Raw genomic sequence first — 25,479 nt, 5'->3', positions numbered from 1 at the left:
AAATAGAGGAAACAAATTTTAGAATAGTGTGCTGTTTGCCCATCTAAATCCAGTCCCCCGCCTTTCTGCCCTTTGCCCTAGAAAGTTGACCAGTATGGATTACATCAAAGGTTCCCTGACTTCTACTGAGATTCGGATATTAGGGAATACCAATAAGATTAGGGCTTCCCTGGTGGCTCAGTGGTAAAGAATCCACCTGTGATGTAGGAGTCACAGGTTTGATCCCTGGATCAGGAAGATCCCTTGGAGAAGGAAATGGCAACCCACTCCAGTATTCTTGTCTGGGAAATCTCATGGACAGAGGAGCGTGGCGGGCTACAGTCCATGGGATCTCTAAAGAGTTGGACATGACTTAGTGACTAAACAATAACGAGAGACTAGAGGGAAGGAGGAGAATGAGGTGAGAGAATTTATTTTGCTGGCTCACCCCCTGCAAGGTCAAACGGGCTGGCTGTTTCCCTTAGCTCAAGATCACAACCCCAGGTCCAAGAAACCACTTCTCCTTACCCTTTCACCCTTAGTGGGGAAGATTCCCTAGAGAAGGGAATGGGTGCCCACTCCAGTATTCTAGCCTGGAGAACCCCATGGATAGAGGAGCCTGGTGGGCTACAGTCCATGGAGTCTCAAAGAGTCTTACACAACTAAAAGACTGGCTTGGAAATGGTAGGGACACCCTGCTGTTAACGCTCCAGTATTGCACTTGTGGTTTCCTACACCCTGTGGTTTCCCTCCTAAACCCTGCCCACACCTTTATACAGTCCCTTTATTATCTAATTTGAATGTACCATCTGTTTCCTACCTGAATCCTGATACAGATGGTATACAGATCGTTCGGCTGTTTTAAAAAATACTTCTTAGTCTCGTAATACTGAGACCAGGCGATGGATTTGTTTTGAAAATATAAAACTGAATACAGGCTATAGTCTGCGATGAGTTGTGGGTTATGATTCAGTTGAGGGAAGAAACCATGACTTATTCATCTCTCAATCCAAATCCAGGGCCTAGAAAAGTACAGGCACACTGTTCACAATAAACATTCACGTAGCTGGATTAAACCAACCACGGCAAAGACAGATGGTGCTGGTGCGCACCTATTGGGCACAGGCTCGCCTTCATCTTCCAGCCTCCCCTGCAGCGTGGTGTTAGTCACGTGACTGGGTTCTGGACCGCGGAATACGGGTAGAGGCGATATATGCCTCCTCCAGCTCAGCCCTCAAAATCATCCCAGGGGAACTTTCAGCTCTCTTCTCCTCTAGTCAACCTTGAAGATTCTTCCAATTGATGAAAATATAAAATAAATGATAGCTACCTGACTCAAGAAATAAATGCTTGGGTTAAGCCACTGAGTTTTGTAGTTTATTATCTATCTAATTGAGTTCAAGTATCCCCTACTTGTAACAACTTTGCGTTTTAAAAACAAATGATTTTTCATTTCTATTTGGATATGATAGCTTTCTCATGATTTGTTTTTTTGCTATTTCAAGATACAGTGAAGACTAATCACTGACCCAGACTATGCAATGAATGAAAATAAATGCCTAATGTATTACTGGCAGAAGAAAAGAACCAAAGGTATTCTTGTCATTTGTTTCCCCTTGAGTACACCTCAGAATAAGATAACTGTAACCTGAGGTGTCATGACCTGAGGAGTTCTACTTCCAAGCTGAGTCCCCAGGAGCAGGCCCCTGTTTTATTTCTCTAGGCATTGAGTGAAGGGAAGAAAAGGGGCGGTTCTGTGGTTGAACACTGAAAGAGTAAAGAATGGTCTTTCTAGCAGTTTGGAACATTTATAGATTTTCTAAGTATTTTATGTTCCCTCTTGCCTATGCATGCCTTATATTTTCAGCTTAAAAGCATTTCTCAAAAAATAAGAGGAAAAAAAAAAAGAGAACTGAGCTGTCTTATTCTCTTTCATCTATTAAAAATACACCATTTTCTTAGGCAATGAGTTAAGCTTTTGAAATTTTCAAGCTCCAAATGTTGTTAGTTTTTTCTGGCTACTTAATACTATTTAGACTATGGGATATTATCAAAGAAGAACATATTTGTTACCTACATATATTTATGCATCTAAGAAAAACCAAATGCATACACATCCATAAATTTATATACATATATAAACTCATACATAAAAGTAGATGAGCATTTTGTGTCATTTGAGAACCTTAAAGCTCTCATCTTTTTGAGATTTAGTCTTTTTAGTATTATGTTTCATTGATTTGGGCCACTTCCTCCCCGGCTTTGTGTTCTGTTCACAGACTGAAGATGCCATTTTGCTGAATTTTGATGATTATGTGGGAACACATCAGGCCCCCTGTCTTGCTACCATTACATTTCCTCTGGCTACAGTTACAGGCATTTTTGTGTTCTTGGCCTTTTAAAACACTAGTTAGAATACTGCCTTTAGCAGACTTTCCATCTCCATCTCATTAGGATTAGGAACAGATATACTGTCAGTAATTTTTGTTTGTTTGTTTGTTTAGATCTTTTCCATTCCTCTTGAAATATAAATACTTACTTGTTTTTCCTACAGAGCTATCTGAAGCCACCTCTTCTAATGTATGGGTTAGAACATACTTCTAAGTCTTTATAGCACTGCTTTCCTTAGCAACAATAAATTCTAAAATTATATACTGACTTCTCTGAAGATTCTACTTTACTGATCAATTTTCTCCTTAATGATCAGAATTAGACCACGAATAAGAGATGTTTCACTCTCCTTCCAACAGAACAAATGAGAACCTCAGTCACTGATTTATCATATGGAACAGGGGTGTATGTGTATGTGCCCACACTATATACATATAACTATTCCCCATGAAGTTAAAGATAAAAAACACTCCTTTTGTTTGTCTCACCTCTCCCATTCCTTTTCTGTGAGAAGTCTTAATGCCTTTGAAGTGGTCTACTTAGTATAGCTTTGGTTTATCCCTAATCTGATTTTTAAAAATATGTATAAACTAAACATTTTCCAAAAAAGAAATAATTCTATCAAAGGAGAGTTTAAGATTATCATTGTCAGAACAACTGAATTTCTGTTGAAAAAATATTGAAATAAATAAATTTATAAATAAATTATACTTGTATGTATAAAAGAACTTTCAATACTTATCATACAAGAAGTATCCTAAGTCATTCTGTTTACTAATTATAGGCACCATTAAATGTAAATGTAAACAATTTTATGATAAAAATTAAATCTATACCACAAAATGGGTATCAAATGGACTATAAAGTATATTTGTATCATGAGAGATAATATATAAAAAAGGCCATACCTGAAATGATACCTTTAATATTTTCCATAGTACTATAATAAATTATGTACTGGTATAAATAGATGGCATAAAAATCTACATCACTATCTTCATATAGTGTATAACTAAGGTTCAAAAAACTCTATATAAACCAGTTTCTTAGAAGTTATCTGGGTGAAAGTATAACGGTTATTTGATGGTTGCTGAGAGATACAGAACTTGCCACCTATATCCATGACTCTCACATGAATGGAAATGGTTGATAAACATGATGGATACTATAAAAGGGTCTGTACAAAACTAAGTCTAAAAGAGGTCAAAGGAACTAATGAGAAGAGATGACAGTGATAGGGCGGCCAGGAAAAAGAGCTAAGGAGGCAGAGAAATGGGATACCAAAGGCAAAGAACACTGTAATGATAACAAAAGAAGAAATGGGTGTTTGGTCAAAGGAGGCTCAGGAAAAATCTTAATGTTCTCAGTTCAGTTCAGTTCAGTCGCTAAGTTGTGTCCGACTCTTTGCGACCCCATGAATCACAGCATGCCAGGCCTCCCTTGTCCATCACCAACTCCCGGAGTTCACTCAAACTCACGTCCATCGAGTCAGTGATGCCATCCAGCCATCTCATCCTCTGTCGTCCCCTTCTCCTCCCACCCCCAATCCCTCCCAGCATCAGAGTCTTTTCCAATGAGTCAACTCTTCGCATGAGGTGGCCAAAGTATTGGAATTTCAGCTTTAGCATCAGTCCTTCCAAAGAACACCCAGGACTGATCTCCTTTAGGATGGACTGGTTGGATCTCCTTGCAGTCCAAGGGACTCTCAAGAGTCTTCTCCAACACCACAGTTCAAAAGCATCAATTCTTCGGTGCTCAGCCTTCTTCACAGTCCAACTCTCACATCCATACGTGACTACTGAAAAAACCATAGCCTTGACTAGATGGACCTTTGTTGGCAAAGTAATGTTTCTGCTTTTGAATATGTTCTAGTCAAAAATAAAATAAAAAGGTTACATTACATAAACTGCTTGATCTTCTGGTATAAAAAAAACCTCATTAGCTGTCTGGAGATTTAGAAGTAAACTTCAATATGCTTTCAAATATTAAAGAAAAAAAGGAAGGAAGGGAGAGGAAAACAGAGGAAACTTAAATATTTAGATATTGTATAACCTATCTTACTTGTGAATTTAGATTTATTAATCTTTTAATAGATTGAAAATACTTCACATGTTAAAAATGCTAAGAAAACAGTAAATGCAAAAAGCTAATTAGAAAACACAATCAACAATTCTACACATAAAAAAATCTGAATTAAGAAATTGATATGTCACAAGAAAAGTGGTCCAAACTAAATAAATAGTAAGATTCAGTAAAGGTTCTTAAAGCTGAGGTCTGCTGGTGACAGCGGAGCTTGAAAGTTTATTCCAAGTCTCGATTTCTGAACTACACCATGAATCTCTAACAAATAGTAGAAGAGCAATATATACATACTCTGATCACATTAAATGGTAAAAATGAATAAAATAGGGAGTGAGAAAACCCAGAACAGGAAGGCAAAGCAGAACTGGCTACTCTGTATAAGGCAACTCCAGACTTAACTTAAAGAGTTGGTAAGTTTCACTACTTGTCATTCCCATTCTGCCTATATTCTCAAAACTCTATATGCTCTCCCTAACTACCCATAAAAGACAGTACAGCTTATACCCTAAGATACCTATATGCCCTCTTACTAAAATCTACTTCAAAGACCTCCATGCTCATCCAATGTTAAAAAAAACTTGAAATACCATCAGGGTCCTTACACTTGTAAGCAACTGAATAATCTTTTAGACCCACCATTTAAAGGCATGATCTCAATCAGAGCTTCATCAGGATTTCACTTTCCCTTTTCTCTAAGATCCAGTTGCTAATGCAGTCTACAGTCACCCAGGCTCTTGCTGGATTGTCATAGCTCCCAGTTAAAGAATAAATAAAGGCAGAAACTGAAATATACTATAAACATAACCTTCTGGAATGGGTGGCTGTGAAAAGAAGACTGAGCTAGCTGACAGCAAAGGGACATTTCAACATTAAGATTCTAAAATGAAGAGACTGGTTGAGACTAGATATGTAACTTGTTTATACTTTAAATCTGAAAATGGGAATACACTTTTATCTGGTTGTAACAAACTGCTTGGCAAATGACAAACAGCTTTCCCCCTTACCTGACCTCTGTTTACTGGTGCACATCACATACTCAAGTGAAGACACTTGCCCAGTAAAATGCTCACAATATCACTTTAAAAAAATTATAGAGGACAGGCCTAGACGGTGTATGAAATTTCAGAGCCAGAAAAAAATGAATAGGAGCCAAGCAACAATCTGACAAATAGATCTATGTCTTGATCATAGCAATATGCAACATAGGGAAACGCATGTTTAAGCCCCAGAGAAAAACAGTGTAAAGGAAAGAATATGTTTGATGTCTCAGGTAACAACCTCTAAACGTAGTGAACTCTTATGCGCATTGACAAAAGAAGTCAACGGTGCAGATAATCCAACAGGCATGGCAATCAAAGATCTCATTCATCTGGTTTTGAAAGCAAGTATTCATCCTTACCACTCACCTACAATGTGCCAGGCATTGTGTTACTGAAGTGTTGCGGGTCAGACTTGGTGAAGAATGTAACTTAAACATGTTAAAACCCAACATGGTAAGACTGCTAAAAAGTGGTCTGTATAGTTCCATAAGGGCACACTGTCTCATTATTTCAAAGGGCATGCCCAGAGTACATGCAAGCTGAGCATCAGGGAAACTGATGACTGATGAGTTATAATAGTCAGAGGCAATAAATGAAACATTACAAAAGTCACCTAATGCTAGTAAGGCTGTAAGAGGAAAGGGACACTCACACTGCTGTGAGGGCTGTGAATTGCTCAGACTTTTCTGGAAGGTACTATGGTAATATTTATTAATAAAAATTAGACATATCTTTGGTTCTGCAATGGTCACTCTGGGAATTTATCTTACAGATGTAAAAGCATGAGTAGAAAAGGATATTTTATAGGGTGTTTACTGAAAAATATTCAATAGTAGCCAAAAAAAAAAAAAACCCAACCCTGCAAGCAACTGAGATATCCATTAGTGTATTAATGAAAGGTTAAATAAACTGTGGCATACCAATATTAATAAAAATTTCAGAGTTGAACTTCCCTGGTGGTCCAGTGGTTAAGAATCCACCTGCCAATGCAGGGGACACAGGATCTATCCCTGGTCCAGGAAGATTCCATATGCTGGGGGGGTAACTAAGCCATTCACTGCAACTACAGAAAGCTTGTGTGCAGCAACAAACACCAGGCAAAGTCAAAAATTAATTAATTTTTTTTTAATTGCTTTTGATCCGTAGCTTCTAAATCATGGTCATGCTTTGCTATTGAGTAAGAAACACAAGCACCAGGGAAAGGTAAATATAATGATTCCACTTTTATTTAAAAAAAAAAAAACCCTTCCAAAAAACCTTATTTGTACATATCTATATATGAATATATACAATGTATGAGCATGGAAAAGCTATGGGAGCTGTGGAAGCATAATTTTAGGCTACTAGTATCGAGTGTGATAGAGGATGGGGATAAGTGAGAGAGAACCACTCATACAGCAAAATCGGGGAGAAATGTTCACACTGTACAAACTAAAAGGAAAATACGTAGAACTCCAAAGTATTACACATTCCCTCCCTTCACTCAGGTTTCTTTACAAATGGGACATCCTCCAAAAGGTCCTTCCAGAACTTCCTCTAGTCACCACCTCCTCACTCTGTCTCATTTTAGCCTCTTATCTTGCTTTATAGTTATTCATATACCTGAGTAGCATTATAGTACATATTCATTTATTTACTGTCTGTTTCCCAAGAAAATGCAAACTCCGTGAAGGTAGAAAGGGGGCTTTGTGTTGTTTACTACTATATTGCAAGGACCTAAAATCATTTCTGATACATAGATACCAATAATAAATGTTTGCTGTAAAGAGAGAATAAATTATATCTCATGGATTAAAAACTAAAAATACACATGAGCAGAAGCAAGAAGCTAAAACAGCAAATGAAGATACTGACTTGATTTCATGACGGAACTGAAAGCAACTTAAAACAAAGAAAAAGGTGACTTTTAATGAGCTGTAAATTAAATTACTTAGGCTCATATATTTTGGAATGTTAAATACCGCAAATCCTCTAATGGGCAGATGGGGAGAGAGAAGAAGAAAGAGGGCCAAGTCTAGACTGAATGACTGACTGACAAGTGTATATGCCTGAGTAATGCTAGCAAGAAAATACACAAATAAGAAAATGATTGTTCTGTACACCTGCAAAATCTATGCTGGACACAGTGGTACTTCTCTTATAAAATAGTATTGCTTTGGTTCGTGAAGTAATAATGCATAAGAAGTAAAAATGTATTTAAACGGCAGATTCTGATATTAACATAAAAGAGTAAAATAGTAGCAAGGATGTGGAAAAAAGCAAGCCTTCATAAACTCTTAACAGAGTAAGCACACTCTTGTTACGTAATCTGAAGATGCTCTTTTAACACCTAAAGCAAATTCTGAAGCTCTGAAAAAATGTCCATGTGCATATTCTAAGTACAAATGCCAGAAATGTATACTGTTCTTCTCAAATTAAAATAGTTTATGACACAGGTATAGTAGATGTTCTCAAATATAATTAAATATAATAAAACAAATGAAATAAGCTTCTGTATTCTTATTCTTTATATTCTTATTCTTTTAAATAATCTAGCATGTTAAAAAAAGTAAAGTTTAAAAGTTACGTATATATTCTCTGGGTAGCAATCTCACTTTAACATTTAGACTACATAATTTTAAACAAAATATTTTTTCACAGTCGGGATACTATATTTACATACAGTTATGAAATACTAATTTTCCAATAAAGCTATCTGAGGGCATCCTACTATGGTTAAAACACACACTGTCGACAGAGACAAAGAACTCTGCAGCAACAATGAACAAATTCTTAAGTTGTTTAGTTCACCTACAATTCATGAATCTTTTAAAATCGTGTACAATAAGAAATCCCTATAAAACAAGCATTAAACAAAAGAATTAACTTTTTGTCCATTTTGCTCAAAAAAAAAAACAAAAAAAACCCACCAAAAACTTTGAAGTAAGAATGAAATAATCTCCTTGAAAAGGCAACTCGTTATCTGTGATTGTTACCTGCTTATCTGTTCAAAAATTTTTTTAATATTTAAAATAATAAGTGGTATTCTCAAAAAGTGAATTGTATGTTACTTGCAAGAACATGGAATGATTTTTCAATCCCATACAAAATAAGCTTGTAACTCTTCCTACAATACTTATCTTTTATCTTGAAAGGCTCTTATGAAAACAACCCACACAACAAAACCTTCTATAACTTTAAGAACACCTTATTTTTCCTGTTTAAATAGTAAAGATGAATAAAATGACTTTTAGGTATGTATTACATTTTACACATATGACTAAACACATACTAAGATATCAAATGTAGACATATTTAGTTAAAATCAATTAAACTGAGAAGTCCTTCCCTTCTGGCTGTCCATATTTTTCTTTAATCCTGGTCAGTGTAAACCCTTATTATCAGTAATTTGCCACTATAACGCTGAGGAAAAATGCTAGCCTCACAATTTTTGTCATTTCTCCCCCACTCTTCCCCTGCAGGCTGCTACTGTTGATGGCCTTTATGGAAATATAAATTCAATCAGCAGCTGCAAATTTCATGAGACGTCCATCTTCATGCTGAATTTCTAACTGAGTGTCAAAACAATCTGTGGATTTCTCCCTGATGAAACACACATTGAATTGTAAATTTCTGCAATTTCCTCATGTTTGAATTTCAGCTGCAACAAAATAGTGCTAGCCCACATACACTGCCTAAAACAAGTAATTTTTCTCTTCTTATCCCTGCATGCTTGTTAAACAGTTAAATATTTTTAAAAGCCATGAGACAAAATATTTCCTCCCAAATTAAACAATTAAATTTCCTATACTATTGAAAGAAAATGAGGATATACAAGGATATACAAATCATTAATATATTTTGTATGTTTCAGAAAGAGTTTTTTTTCCCCTTCAGGAGATTTACTTGTTCTATATGGTTGCTTTTCATTCTTTCTTTTGAATTTGGTGGTGAATAATCCTACAAACGTTCATAAAATTAGTACTTCTTATAGAACTTACAGTACAATGTCAAGATAGTACCTAAATGAAATGTAGTCACAAAATAATGATTAGTAACTTCAAGTTTAATGAGGTATATTTTCATTCAATATTTCAACTTAAATATTGCCAAGAGTAACAATATTAAAACAAAGAATTATACCAGCTAAAATAGGCATTCTCTTTTTATTTTTTGGTCATACTGTACGGTATGCAGGATCTTAGTTCCCTGACCAGGAACAGAATCTGCTTCCCCTTTAGTGGAAGCGTGGAGCCTTAACCACTGGACTGTCAGGGAAGTTCCAAGGCATTCTTCTTAACACATACTTATAATGAGTTAATTTTTTCACCAAAGAACCATTTACAACTGAGTAGCTAGAAAGAACTGCTTTTAAGTAACATACTATTAAGGAACCTATTTTATTTTACAAAGAAGCAAAAATATTATGTGCTTAAAAAAGATATCTTAAGAAATCCATTAAGTGGCTCATTCCAATATAGCAACTTCTTATTGGTATATAAATGTCTTTTCATTAATGTCACTAACAAAATAACTCATAGCCCTAGAGTGAGAATGTTACAAGTTACACGTGAATGAGTTCATAGTCAATAAAATACATGTCTAATAGAAAATACCCAAAAAATGTACAAAATAAAATAAAAATTCAACAAGACACTGCAGTAAGCAAATCTTTTTATGGGGGGGGGGCGGTCTGTAAAACAAGTTACAAAACAGCAATCATTCATCCTTTCAGCAAACATTTACTGAATATCTCCTACTGGCAGGTAATTTTTACCATGGGGACAAAGATATGTGCAGAACACAATCTTTTACCCTCAAGAAGTTAGTCAAGTTGACAAGAAAATCATTTATTAAAACATAGTGAAATAAGTGCTTTAAACTGGTACATTAAAAAAAGTATTTTGACTGCATGCATACGAAATCTCAGTTCCTGTTCCCTGCAGTTGAAGAAAGTCTTAACCACTGAACTACCAGGAAAGTCCCTGAAGTGGTATATTAGGGGAGAAAAGTGAAAGTGAAAGCTACTCAGTCCTGTCCGACTCTTTGCGACCCCATGGACTGTACAGCCCATGGATTTTTCAGGCCAGAATAGTGGAGCAGGTAGTCTTTCCCTTCTCCAGGGGGTCTTCCCACCCCAGGAAATTGAACCCAGGTCTCCTGCACTGCAGGTGGATTCTTTACCAGCCGAGCCACAAGGAAAGCCCACATTAAGGGAGGGAAATATAGGAAAGGACTAAGGAGACAACTATTTCATGAGCAGTTATGGAAGCTTTCAGAAACAGTTATAGTTTCTAAGGACATATAGGAGTCAGTCAAGAAAGAAAAAGAAGGAAGACACATTCCAGCCAGAAGGAAGACACGGTCCAGCCAGAAGGCAGAATATAATACAAAAAAACATGGAAGCATGAAATAGCATGGTGCCTTTGGAAAATTGTTAGTAATTGGAGACAGAGAACAGGGTTGATATGTGATATGCTGGAATAGAGTAGGCTAGGATATGGTCATGAAGAGCTAAGAATGCCATTTAAAATATTTATTTAAACATTATACAGAAGGCAGTGGGCGTTCTCGGAAGGATGTAAACAGAGGTAAAACAATAATGAATGATAGTTTTCAATGGGATATAAAAGTTAAAGTATAATGACTAAGAACACAGACTCCTGGTCAAATCCAGCTCTGCTATTTTCAGGCCATAGTTTTGGGCAAGTTACTTTTTCTATGACTCAATTACCTCATCAGTAAAATGGTAACAATACTACTACATGGCATAAGACTAGCATGAGAATCAAGTGCCTTCTATTTATATATTTGAAGCTATTTTATTATCATCATCATTTTACAGGTTGGTAGGGTCTTTAGGTCTAACTCTAACACACAAGAGTCCCAAAACACTGAATTTAACTAAATCATCTAGAACACTCTGTTTGACACAAACTACACATCAACTTATCTTCACTTAGAAAACATTTATTGAATATTTATGTACAGATACGTGCAAAAAATAAAGTCTAAAAAAACTCTCTAAAAGAGGAAAAGTTTAAGTAATTTTAAAATAACTTAAAAAAATATATTAATACAGAAAATCAATCAATACTCTTAAAACATAAAGACACTAAGAAATAAACAGACAAGAAGAAACTATAAAATTGAAAGCTGGGCCTTCAAAGAATTATAGACAAGTTTTTATTAATTAATCAAGTTTTAAATGAGATGATAGAAACAGTATTAAATGTATAAAGTGAAGTGAAGTCACTCAGTCGTGTCCAACTCTTTGCGATCCCATGGACTGTAGCCTATCAGGCTCCTCTGTCCATAAGATTTTCCAGGCAATGGTGCTGGAGTGGATTGCCATTTCCTTCTCCAGGGGATCTTCTGGACCCAGGAATCGAACCCAGGTCTCCCACATTGCAGGCAGACGCTTTACCGTCTGAGCCACCAGGGAATCCTTATTCAATGTATAAAAATATATGCAAAAGTACAAGAAGACATTGTACACAACTTTATGCCAATATATTTGGAAAGTCAAACAGTTTTCAAAACTGTATCAATTATAAAAATGGATCAAAGAAGAACTGAAAAATTAAATAGAACCTGCAACTATGAAAGAAATTGAAAGTGCAAGTGAAGTCACTCAGTCATGTCTGATTCTTTGTGACTCCATAGACTGTAGCCCATCAAGCTCCTCTGTCCATGGGATTCTCCAGGCAAGAATACTGGAGTGGGTTTCCATTTCCTTCTCCAGGGGATCTTCCCAACCCAGGGATCGAACCCGTGTCTCCCGCATTGCAGGCAGAAGCTTTACCCTCTGAGCCATCAGGGAAGCCAAAAGAAACTGAACTCACTGCCAAAAATCTTCCTGTAAAAAACACCACTGAGTTCAGAAAGTCTAACAGGTATATTTTCTAGGCCACACAGGCCTAAGTCACCCTTCCTCACACAATCTATTCCAAAGAATAGACAAAGAAGAAACATGCCTCAGTTCTTTTTAAGAAGCTAGCATAATCTGATACCAAAAGCATAGAAGATCAGTACAAAAAAAGGAAAAATAAACCTGATCTCATTTATAATAGTATATGCAAAAATCATTTATTTAAAAAATACATATGTATATATATCTCAGCTGGACAAATTTTTTTTTAAGTTGTATTTCATTCAGCGCTATGAAATGTTTTGTAGCAGAAGAGATTTTCAGGGTTTAGTCTATCTTGTCACTGGAATAAAGAAGTCTTACAAAGATATTTTAAAGTTATTCTTAATCTGTTATAAACTTACTGAAGTAATCTGCACTTTTAAGTTATTTCTCAATACTCTACTCTAAAGAAGGAAAAGGCTGTAGTTTATTCTTTTGTTTTTGTCTGGTAGTTTAAAGTGAACCACCAACCGTCCATGAAAAGGAAAGGGACGAAAAAAGAAGAGTAAGTTACAGCAGGGGAAGAAGTAGAGGCAGGCAAAGTAAAGGGAAGGAAGAGGAAAAGGAAAAGAGGAGGAAGGTGGAAAAGTAGATAATAATTATACAGCATGTATCCTGTGCCAGAAATTCTTTCAAACACAAATGTATTTACATCCCCAAACTCCAAAGTAACACTGAAATGATGTGTACTATTATTATTCCCATCATACAGAGAAAAAAATAAGTGAAAAATTGCAATTGTTCTAATTTTCTTTGCTGGGTTACGATACTCAGTGGACATAGAAGCAGCACTGGAAAATAAATCCCAGTGAATGCAAGGGAACATTTAATCAATTATCCCTTCTATCTTAAAGATTGTCTATTATAATCTCTTAGTGTGTGCAGATACTTCATTTGGACAGTTTTCCTAGTGATTAGCTAAAAAGATCTTCACAGCCTATTACTCAAAGTATTCTAACAGTACCATCATGACACATGGAATAGCATCATTAAACTCAACAGATGAACAGCACAAAAGCTGCAAAACTTTCTTCTATCATTTTTATTTTACTTGTTCCAAGTAAAAGTCTTCAAGTATGCAAAAAGACATTGGAAATTATGTCAGTGATTCCAAAGCCTGGCTGATGGCTGCCACCAAAGGAGGTATCTAAAACACCACGTTCTTTAAACCCATGGAATCAGGATCTCTAGTATACAACTCATGTTTTTGTTGTCACTGTTTTTAAAATTTCTGCTACTTTGATCAATCACTTATGGAACTTCTAATATAAATATTGTTGAGGATATTAAAATTTAAGAAAACCATAAGCTAGCTTTTTGTCATAAATACATGTCACGTTCTGGGTAGTAACTTATATTGGATGAATAAAAGTATATTTTATTATTATTTATGCAGCTTAAACTTAAAGCACTTTGTTAAATCCTAATTTGTTAATTAAAAAATTAACAAAGTTTGATGAATTGAAACCAGCAATATTCTGGCAAATACTTAACACCCACTCTGGGTATAATTTCATGAATGCTGACTGAACTATAGTCTTTTAATACTGAAAGAATATTTCCTCAAAATTTATACAATTTATAACATAATGACTATGTAACATTTTTTCTATTACCTTAAGTGCCAACAATCAACAAAACAATACATCAAGCTCTGATTTGTAGCACTTGCTAATTCTGTGCTATAAATTCCCTACCATGGCCAAGTTCAAGCTACTAACACAATGTTGCTGAACACGGCGTTTAAAGAGATGTACAGTAGCTTACCCTTATACAGTATTTGTACCATAAAGACACAATAGGCATAAATAACCTTAAGAGAACAGATAATAGTAAAAAACAGTCAACTAATTATAAAGGAATGAATTTTAAGCATTTATTATCTTTGTTTTTAATGTTAACAATGTAAATATACGGTTACACAATTTAATTTTTAATAATGTCTGTGCTGAATAAGCAGCACAGGAAATTCTTGAAAAGTTAATAATTAGCTCTTATAAGACAGTGCAAGCTGACCCTGAAACACTTGTAACTACTACTGCTGCTTCTGAAATTTCACATAAAATCACACATTCTATTTTAGTACAAAAATTCTGCAGTTATTGGATTTAGCAAAAGTCAATTTATAACAAGTTACCAGTATGCCCAAAGAAAATCCAAATCAATAACCTTTTTGATTACATTGTAGTTCAAAATTTCTACAAAGATTTTTAATTTAGATTATAAGTTTATACAGAAAAGACCCTAATGTATAATTCTGGGTATGCGGTTTTTATTTTGCTCTTATATAAACTGTCAACATAACATTAATATGTTTTTTAAACATATCAACATGGTTCCAAATAGGAAAAGAAGTATGTCAAGGCTGTACATTGTCACCCTGCTTATTTAACTTATATTCAGAGTACATCATGAGAAACACTGGGCTGGAAGAAGCATAAGCTGGAATCAAGATTGCTGGGAGAAATATCAATAACCTTAGATATGCAGATGACACCACCCTTATGACAGAAAGTGAAGAGGAGCTAAAAAGCCTCTTGATGAATGTGAAAGACGAGAGTGAAAAAGTTGGCTTAAAGCTCAACATTCAGAAAACGAAGATCATGATATCTGGTCCCATCACTTCATGGGAAATAGATGGGGAAACAGTGGAAACAGTGTCAGACTTTATTTTGGGGGGCTCCAAATCACTGCAGATGGTGACTGCAGCCAAGAAATTAAAAGACGCTTACTCCTTGGAAGGAAAATTATGACCAACCTAGACAACATATTGAAAAGCAGAGACATTACTTTGCCAACAAAGGTCCGTCTAGTCAAGGCTATGGTTTTTCCTGTGGTCATGTATGGATGTGACAGTTGGACTGTGAAGAAAGCTGAGCGCCGAAGAATTGATGCTTTTGAACTGTGGTGTTGGAGAAGACTCTTGAGAGTCCCTTGGACTGCAAGGAGATCCAACCAGTCCATTCTGAAGGAGACCAACCCTGGGATTTCTTTGGAAGGAATGATGCTAAAGCTGAAACTCCAGTACTTTGGCCACCTCATGCGAAGAGTTGACTCATTGGAAAAGACTTTGATGCTGGGAGGGATTGGGGGCAGGAGGAGAAAGGGACGACAGAGGATGAGATGGCTGGATGGCATCACTGACTCGATGGACGTGAGTCTGACTGAACTCCAGGAGATGGTGATGGACAGGGAGGCCTGGTGTGCTGCGATTCATGGGGTTGCAAAAAGTTGGACACGACTGAGTGACTGAACTGTACTCAACTGAACATGTTTAACATAAAACATTAATAATTAGTATAATAAACAAATAATAATAATTAGTGTTTTACAAAATAATTTCATGAGTACACAGTCAATTCTTGCAGAACCTACTGCTTTTTAAAAATTTTTATTGGCGTATAGTTGATTTACTGGAACCAGCTATTTATTGTAGGCTGCTGCTGCTGCTGCTGCTAAGTTGCTTCAGTTGTGTCCGACTCTGTGCAGCTTCATAGTTGGCAGCCCACCAGGCTCCTCCCTGGGATTCTCCAGGCAAGAACACTGGAGTGGGTTGCCATTTCCTTCTCCAATGCGTGAAAGTGAAAAGTGAAAGTGAAGTCGCTCAGTCGTGTCCGACTCTTTGTGACCCCATGGACTGCAGCCTACCAGGCTCCTATACCCATGGGATTTTCCAGGCAAGAGTACCGGAGTGGGGTGCCATTGCCTTCTCCTTGTTGTAGGCTACCTCATGCTTAACTCATCTTCATAAGAGTAGGAGTAAAAAAAGAACTAAAAATAGAGAAAAGATACTTATGATCAGAAGTTGAGTTACTAAACTACAAAAGAGGGAAAGAGGAGAAAATAAATACTTCGCTGGGACAGTGCTGATAGTTATATTATCAAGAGTGCCCAGGCACTTGGAGGCTAGAAATTCCAGATACATCAGAGGTGCAGTGAGAAGTACAGGTCACTCAGGTACAAGCAACCCATCAATTCTCTAAAAGAAAACACACCTAACAGTCATTGTTAGTTCTTACCTTTCCAACATAGAATTGGCCCTGAAATGCAAATTCTGTTATTATAATCTAGATTCGTAACTTAGGTTCATATTTAAAACTATAAGCTTTAGCCACTTTAGGTGACATTTAGATAATTAAAAAGCCAAGTAGCATTTGATCTGGGATCCTGGCGCTTTGGGGAGAGAACTGTATCAGAGACTCCTACCAGGACAGCAAAGGAAACCACAGTAAACTATTCAAGCATTTATCTCTACCTTAAGAAACACCTTTCAAGACAGAATATGTTAGTGCAGTAGAATGCAGAATGAGTCAAAAAAGAACAAAGCTTCAAATTCTCTCCTGACAGTTAATGTATGATTTTTCCCACTTCATAGTTATTTGCTACCAGCTTTTGTGCTACTTGGCTGCCACCTACCAGAAACATCATTATTAGAATTTCAATACACATGCAACCACAGCAATAATCCAACAGGATTTCACTGAAATTAGTCCTATTTTCCCCAATAGATAGTTATGTAATTTCAGCCTTCTGTGTCTCCCATTTACATAGTATCTAACTCCCTACCTCTGCTGCCTTTGTCTTTCTCTACTTTTATGTAAAAAAAAAAAAAAAAATTTACTTTGTACTTTTATATGAATCATTTAAAAATCCTATTAGCAAAGTATCCAATTATTAAAATATAACTCATAATTATTGTTGTTGTTTAACCTCTTCCCTTCAGATTTTAAATCATCCTTTAAATATTAATAGAAACTTGGAAATTTAGAGCACGATTGCTATTCTGACATGTAGAATTTTCTGTGCAATAATGTGGAAAGATTTTTGAGTAGCAGTGAAGGTCAAGAAATATTTAAACAATCTACTTGCTTGCATGAATCTCCTATTAAATATAGCAATATATACAAGAGATTGGGTATTATATTTAGTAACTTTCTAAAGTAATTTAAAACAGTATATCAGGTAAATATATACTGGTTCAGTCACTCAATTAAAAAAAAAAAATCTACCATTAGTAAATACACACTTCCAGGGTTAACAGGAGTTCATACCTAAGCATATCTATTTCAGAAAAAAGTCAGAAAATGTCCCAAAAATTAACCTTGCTTGTGACAGTTCTTTTATTTAAGTCAGGTCTCAACAGGTAATGAACAAGAAATCCGAGGAGAAACGAAGGATCTACATTCTTAGCAAGCCAGGCTTCTTTGGCTATGGTATTCTCTAGGCAAGAATACTGGAATGGGTTGCCATGCCCTCCTCCAGGGGATCTTCCCAACCTAGGGATCGAACCCACGTCTCCTAGGTTTCCTGTATTGCAGGCAGATTTTTACCAGCTGAGCCACCTGGGAAGCCCATATCATGAGTGTTCGATATTAAACATATGCAAAAGAAATTATCTTCTCCCTGTAGGTGGTTAAGGGTTTAACATTACCCTAAGGGTCTGCTATATGAGTGACTAACAACAACAGAAAGTTTATCAGCTTTGGCATTTCCAAAATAGTCTCAAAAAAGAGTAACAATTATACCAAAATAAAAACTGAAAAATGGCCTACAATTATATTGAACAATCTCTAGTAGGAACTGTCCCAAGGTCAGTTGTATAAAACAGTTAGAATACCTATAAAGATGCCTTGTACATGACATACACATAAATTATACAAACCTCACTGAAACTTCTTGTATATTTTCCAGTTCCTAGCTTTGTGTTTTCTACTATTTCTTTGAATGCTGATTTTACTCTCATGAATTCCTAACTCTACAAAAGGAAGAGATAAACTTAAGAACAATCAGGACCAAAAGATATACTGGCTAGGCTCCAGTGATGCACAGCAACCCTCCATAGATATTCAATGTCATATGATACACAGAAATTAATTTAAAAACTGGTTTTATTCAGAATCTTCAAACCTTCAAACAGATGTCTAATAGAAAAGAATAATAGTTAGAAATAAATCCATTAGCTTTAATATAATCCAAGTGTACAACACACAGAGCATTTTATCAGTGTATCAACAAAGGGAACTCTTAAAATATTTTAAAAGAGTTGAAAGAAATTATTACAAAGGGGAAATTTTCTTTTTATGTACTTTTGAACAAAAGACATTAAACAAAATTAAAATCCAAAAGAAACTACTGTTCTTCCATAAATTGTTTGGAAAAAATCTAATTAAGCTTAAGGGTTTCAAATGAACAAAATTGCACTAACACATTTTTTGCATCAGCTGTTTTCTGAGGGTGATTAAATATAAAAAGCTACTCTGCAAATTTCAATAATTTTCTCAACTTCTCTGTTTGAATGTTTGAAACATTAACAACCAATTTTCATTTGTTTGTATGGCTTAATAATTCCTCAATATGAAGAAGTTTTTCTTACAAGGTAACCAAGTTGTTCAAGTGTTTCCTAACTGAAATTTCCTATCATGCTATTTACATGATTGGTACCTAGACAGTTCAAGCAAGATACAAATCGGTTGAAGTAAATTATTGTTATAATCTTCAAAACACTTAATTGAAAATGTCAAAGTAAATAAATGAGATTATAAGTGAAATCTTTAGGTAAGAAATAAATATGACTTAGTTTGACTACTTTCTCAATTACTATGCCCCATTTCTTTGCATGTTTTATATCACATCTTTCTGAAAGCTAAATTCTACTTCAAAAAGATTAAAAATTTTATTAAATAAAAATGGTAAATTAAAATAGTTTAAAATGTAATTAAAATGATTTCTCAAGGTAGACAAATATAGATGCAAATGTATTCTACAGTTTAGGTCTAGTCAACATGTAATACTAATATTTGTGTCTACACTTAGTAGTCAAGTCCTAGTACTAACCAGAATTTTGGAAATTATAAATAGTCCTAATTCTATACTAATAGAAAAATAGAAAGTACTAGACTAAAATGAAAAAGAATGTACATACATATGTATAATGAAATCTCTTTGCTGCCCAGTAGAAGTTAACACAACATTGTAAATCAACTATATTTCAATAAAATAAATCTTTAAAAATGAAAGTATAACGAAAGAAAAATATCTGAAAATAAATTTCAATTGTGAATTTGCACACGAATATTAACTTAATTTCAGCTAATCTATGTGAAGAGAAACTAAACAGCCTCTTGATGAGGTCAAAGAGGAAAGTGAAAAAGCCAGCTTAAAAAACATTCAAAAAAAGAAGATCATGGCATCTAGTCCCATCATTTCATGGCAAATAGATGGGGAAACAATGGAAACAGTGATAGACTTTATTTTCTTGGGCTCCAAAACCACTGCAAATGGTGACTGTGGCTTGCTACTTGGAAGAAAGTCACTCACTCAGTCATGTCCAATCTTTGCAACCCCATGGACTATACAGTCCATGGAACTCTCCAGCCCAAAATACTGGAGTGGGTAGCCATTCCCTGTTCCAGGGGATCTTCCCATCCCAGGAACTGAACCCAGGTCTCCCACATTACAGGTGGATTCTTTACCAGCTGAGCCACCAGGGAAGCCCCCTTGGAAGAAAAGCTATGACAAACCTAGACAGAGTATTAAAAAGCAGAAATATCACTTTGCCAACAAAGGTCCATACAGTCAACACTATGGTTTTTCCAGTAGTCATGTACGGATGTGAGAGTTGGACTGTAACGAAAGCTGAGCACTGAAGAATTGATGCTTTTGAATTGTGGTGCTGCAGAAGTCTTGAGAGTCCCTTGGACTGCAAGGAGATCAAACCAGTCAATCCCAAAGGAAATCAATCCTGAATATTCATTGGAAGGACTGATACTGAAGCTCCAATATTTTGACTACCTGATGCGAAGAGCCAACTCACTGGAAAAGACCCTGATGCTGGGAAAGGTTGAGAGCAGGAAGAGAAGGGGGCGACAGAGGATGAGATGGTTGGACGTCATCACTGATTTAGTGGACATGAGTTTGAGAAAACTCCAGGAGATATTGAAGGACAGGGAAGCCTGGTGTGCTTCAGTCCATGGGGTTATGAAGAGTCAGACATGACTGAACAACTAAACAACAACTGACAATTAAGCGAATGACTTCATTGCCATATCTATAACATCTGTCTGTTGGAAGAACAACAGTTTAATTTTAGCCATGTAGGATATGTTGAGTTTGATAGGTTTGTGGGATATCCAGATGGAGACATTCAATGGGCAGTCAGATATAATGGTTTAAAGCTCAAAAGAGAGGTCTGGGTAGAAGATAAGTATTGGAAATCATCATTGTGTATAGTAACTAATGCCATAGGAGTAGGGGAGCTGAAGAAGGAATTCTGGGAAATCACTAAAATATAACAGCTGGAAGATAATGAAGGGTACCTTCAGAAACCTGAAAGAAAAGAACCAAAATGAGAACCAGGAAGGAATACTGTGTTTAAAGTTTTAAAGAAGTTAATCAAGTTAGAGTGAAACACTGGATTTGGAAGGCAGAATACTAGCAGTGATCTTACCAAAGGCAATTTCAGGAGATTAATGGAGCTAAAGTGAAATTACTGGGGTAGGCAAGAGAATTTAAATCAAAGGCATAGGTTTCTCATTTATTAAAACAAAACAAAAACTGAGCACCTATTTAATGTACCAGATATTGAGCCAGGATACATTGAGATGCTAGGCACTGTGGGGATATACTGAAAAGAAGACAGTCCTCACAGCATTTATAATCTGCTAGAGAAGACTGAGCTGAAGATCAATCATGACTATATCAGTAAAGGATTTTCACTGCATGCAGAAGAAACCTTTGCTTAGTTTCAACCAATGTTAGTTTACAGAATTGTTGGCATGCTGAAGAAACAAGCTCAGAAACTATGTAGTGAAGGAGAAAAGCATGGAAAATGATGCCACAGAACTGGTCCAGGGACCAGTCACCAAGCATTAGCTGCTACAAATGGTATCCCACTGGCACTAAACAAGGGATGGCACCTCCACCCTGAGTGCTCTATTGCTGTCCATGCCCATAAGTCTGACCCACCGACCGCCACTGCCAGGAAGAGCTCACTGTGCCTCCATTTATTTGTATCACTAACTCATGAACTCAAAAGTGAGACAGACATTTCACATTGGTTAAGTCTAGATTATACATCATACCTCAGCAACGAGGGAAGCTGCAGTAGTGATTATACAAGCTCCTCTACTGTGGGAGGAAGGCTCTGACTAGCAGTAGTAAGACTCACAGGGTACAGAATTGTCCAAACACAAGAAGATCGGATGAGGAGCAGCTGTATCAGAATAAAAATACACACTGGAGTAAGTAAATAACACTAGCTTAAAAAAAGATGTGGGGCTTCCCTGGTGCTAGGGTGGTGAAGAATCCTCCTTGCAATGCAAGGGACATCGGTTTGACCCCTGGTCTGGGAAGATCCCACATGCCACGGAGCAACAGCCCATGTGGCACAACTACCGAGCCCAGCACTGCAACTACTGAAGCCTGCACACCAAGAGCCTCTGTTCCACAATAAGGGAAGTCACTGCAATGAGAAGCCTGTGAACCACCACAAAGAGCAGCACCTGTTTACCGCAACTAGAGAAAGCCCATGCACAGCGATGAATAAAAATAAACTCATACAGCTGAAAAATAAACATAAATCTTTTTTAAAAAGATGGAAGCTTACTTTTTCATTCACATAAAGGAAATATGAAAGGCAAGAGTCCAGGGCAGATATGACAGTAAACTGTCATCATAATATGATTAAGATAAATCCTAAGGAATCCAGGCCACTTCTACCTGGCTGCTCTGTTGTTCTCGGTGCTACTTCATGACTTAGTATGGCTACTCCAGTGCTGGTCAGCACATTCACATACTAGTCAGCAGAGGGAAAAAAGGGAAGAGGGAGAGAAGAGCACGTGTCTTCCCTTTAATGATACTTTCCAGAAGTCACATTCAACTTACCTCATTTCCCAAGACTTAATCATAGGGCAAACATAGCTGCAAAGGAAATGAGAGAAGGCAGGCACTGCTATGCAGCAATGCACCCAGCTAAAAATAAGAATTCTTACAAGAAAGAAAGAATGAATGCCCAATGGGTGGCAAACAGCAGCATCAGTCACAGCAGGCCCACAGTGAACAGCCACTAGAATAAAATGTGTAGTAACAATGAAGTGCCAAGGATTCTGACCTGGTCCAGAATATAAGGACAATCTCCTTGGGGAAGATGTATTTAAATGAAAAGTAAAGGAGGAATATTTAGCTGATGGAAAGGTTAGAGGCAAGAGAGAACGAAAAGGCAGTTAGAGACAAGGGGAAAATGTACAAAGCCCTGGCCTGATACACAGAGAAGGAGCAGAAAAATCTCTAGTGGGCTGAAGGCTGTAGTCAAGAGTGAGGGGAAGCGGCGGGTGAGATAATGCTCATTAGAGAGGCCGGGTCCCAATCCTGTGAAATGTCTCAAGTTCAGCATCTTGGACCGAATCCTAGTGGTATGAAGTCACAGATTAAAGCACCACAGTGATATAACCAGATCTGAAATGCAGAAATATCAGTAAGACTGTGGTATGGAGCGTGGATTAGAGGAGAACAAGGTTGGAAATGGAAAAGTGAGAGGCAGTTGTTGTTCAGAGGCCTAGACTGGTGTAGAGACGCTGCTGGTGGAGGGGCGTGGCCTATGACTTCAAGAGCTATTCAGAAAGTGTAACTGGCAGGCCCGGTAACTTGAAGGGGTGCTGAGGATAAGGGAGAAGGCTGGCTCTCAGGTTTCTGACCTGGATATTGAGATGGGGTAGGCATCATTCGCTAAGACAGAGAATACTAGAGAAAAAAGCAATTTTTAGTTGTTGTTCAGAGGAAGGGAATAATTAGTCTCAGTTTTAACATGCTGCCTCTGAGGTCCCATTGAAGTATCTCATAGGAATTGTTCAGTATTCTGCTGTTTCTCTCCAAAGTCAGAAAATAGGGGGAATGGATCTAATATGTTTTAGAGCAATGAGTACTGAAGCCATGGGAGTGAATTCCATGGGTTGAAGAGGATGTATAGTAAGACTAGTAGACAGCTGGGAATAGAGCTCCAATTAGCCCAATCATTGAAGGGATAGGAAAAGAAAAGCTAGGAGACATTTTACCTCACTTCTCCAAGATTCTATCTTAATAAGACTGGGTTGAAGCTTAGTAACCTTGGAACTTAAAACGCTAACCAATTCTGATATAATAGGTCCAGAGTTTTCTGGCAATCATTGCTGCAGATGTGTGGGTTCCAATAAAACTAATCTCCAAAAATGATCTAGGGGAAAAAGTAAAAAAAGGATTCCTTGGCCAAATCAGTTTAGGAGATGTCATATACTATACCCTACCTACTACATACCCACCTTCCTTCCTGCAGATTTTCAGTGCCCAAGAGCATATAAAAAGCCTGAGAAGTTCTGTGTTTTGCTACATAATCTATGTAACTCTATTGAACAAACTGTTCCTAAACTATATTGGCTTTGGCATAGTTCTATCTTGTAAAGCCTAAGAATACTCTGTGATCTCAAAACACTGGTAGAGATTTTTAGCAAAATATAGGGAATCACTGTAAGCCCTAATGATGATAAAAGGCACAAATCAGCAGTGAAATCCACATAAAAATATGTACATGACATGTAGTAATGATAATGTAAGAAGACACAAACAGCAGGAATGAAGAAGCTCAAGCAGAAGACACACAGAGCAATAAATATTAAAATTTGAAAAACTGGTGTGAGAGACAATAAAGGTAGTTCATAAAAAGTCTTGGATGCTACGAAGGCAATCTGTCTTTCACTGCCCTGTATCAAGATATTTTCTATACAGGCTTTAATATGATCTGCCTCTATGGACAAGATAACAATAGAAAGAGATGACTATTAGCTTTGGAATGAGAAGGACTGATGTTCACATCCTAATTCTGCCACTGAGGAGCTAAGTCTACTAGCCAATATGTGCCTAAAATGTCTTATGAATATAATAATGAAGCTGATGATAATAATACTGACTACAATATACTGATTACTTACCATGTACCAAGCCCTTTACAGACACAGTTAGTACTTACAATGCTTCAAGAGGTGGAATTATCCTAATTTTATAGGCAATGAAACAGGGTCAGTGAATGCAAGCAATTTTTCTAAGACCTTAAGAGGTCATTTTGAATATCAAGAGGAATAAGACGGAGTATTCTGAATAAATGAAGTATTCTGAAGACTCAACAGTGTCATACAAATTTTAGACATTATTAAATTAAAATGTACATAAATACCTTTTCTATTTTTGTATGCATATGTATTAACGTTCCTCACAAAGATTACTCTTAGTAATACCAGTTATCAAGGTTTGAGAAATGTGAACATCAGTTCCTGAGGAACCAAATACTGATTAAAGATGTCTTTCCACAGTAATATTTTAAAACTGGAAATAGTATTACTAGTATTTTTGAAAGTTCCAATCAGTCAAAAGCTTTGACCTAAATGATCATTCAATTTAAATAAATAAAAGGTCATGTTTCTATTAAATATTAACTAGCTAGATGATAATAGCCTTACTCCAGTATACACTCTAGACTTATCCTCAGGAACGATTATGTGTTAAATACAGTTTTCTAATTAAAAGAATAAATGTTGAAGTCCTATTAAAGCAAAGGACATTTTATCACCATATAGGATTAGTATTCAGTGTCTGAAATAAAGGATGACTTAGGGACTTGACTGGACTCTTTCAGGTCCAGTGCTATGGGTAACCCATCTTATCTTGGACAAGCTTTCGACTTCTTATGTATGTGTCTTTGATATGAAACAGCTCTTTGTATGTCTCTCTCCATGGCTGGTGGTACTTGATCACTCAGACCCTATGTGTTCTTCCATAAGCACAAAGTGATTTACCTGGAAAAGCGCTAGTTACCATGATAAGGGGCTGAGGATACAAAAAATGGATAAGCTATAACATCTATCTTCAAGGAACACTATCTCATAGGGAAGATACAATTACCATTGAGATTACTAACCAATATCAGTTATATTTTGCATTCTTGGTTTTCTAGATTAAACAGAAATACCAAATAGTATAGCTTATCCCTTACTTCCATATTAGAGATTAAATTTTTAAAAAACAGAACAAAAAGGCTTTTCAAAAAAATTGAAAGGCCAAAAGGCAAATCCT

At 36.4% G+C, this 25,479-nt stretch overlaps 1 protein-coding gene across 1 annotated transcript in view; it reads right to left on the bottom strand.

Moving 5' to 3' along the window:
- The window catches only part of NDUFAF2 (NADH:ubiquinone oxidoreductase complex assembly factor 2), a 175,268-nt gene that overhangs the window by 112,556 nt on the left and 37,233 nt on the right, over window positions 1–25,479 (bottom strand). The window lies entirely within an intron of this gene.

This window comes from Oryx dammah, unplaced genomic scaffold, assembly GCF_014754425.2.
Source record: "Oryx dammah isolate SB20612 unplaced genomic scaffold, SCBI_Odam_1.1 HiC_scaffold_20, whole genome shotgun sequence".
Classification (NCBI taxonomy): domain Eukaryota; kingdom Metazoa; phylum Chordata; class Mammalia; order Artiodactyla; family Bovidae; genus Oryx; species Oryx dammah.
This window is presented reverse-complemented; position numbering and strand designations above follow the sequence as displayed.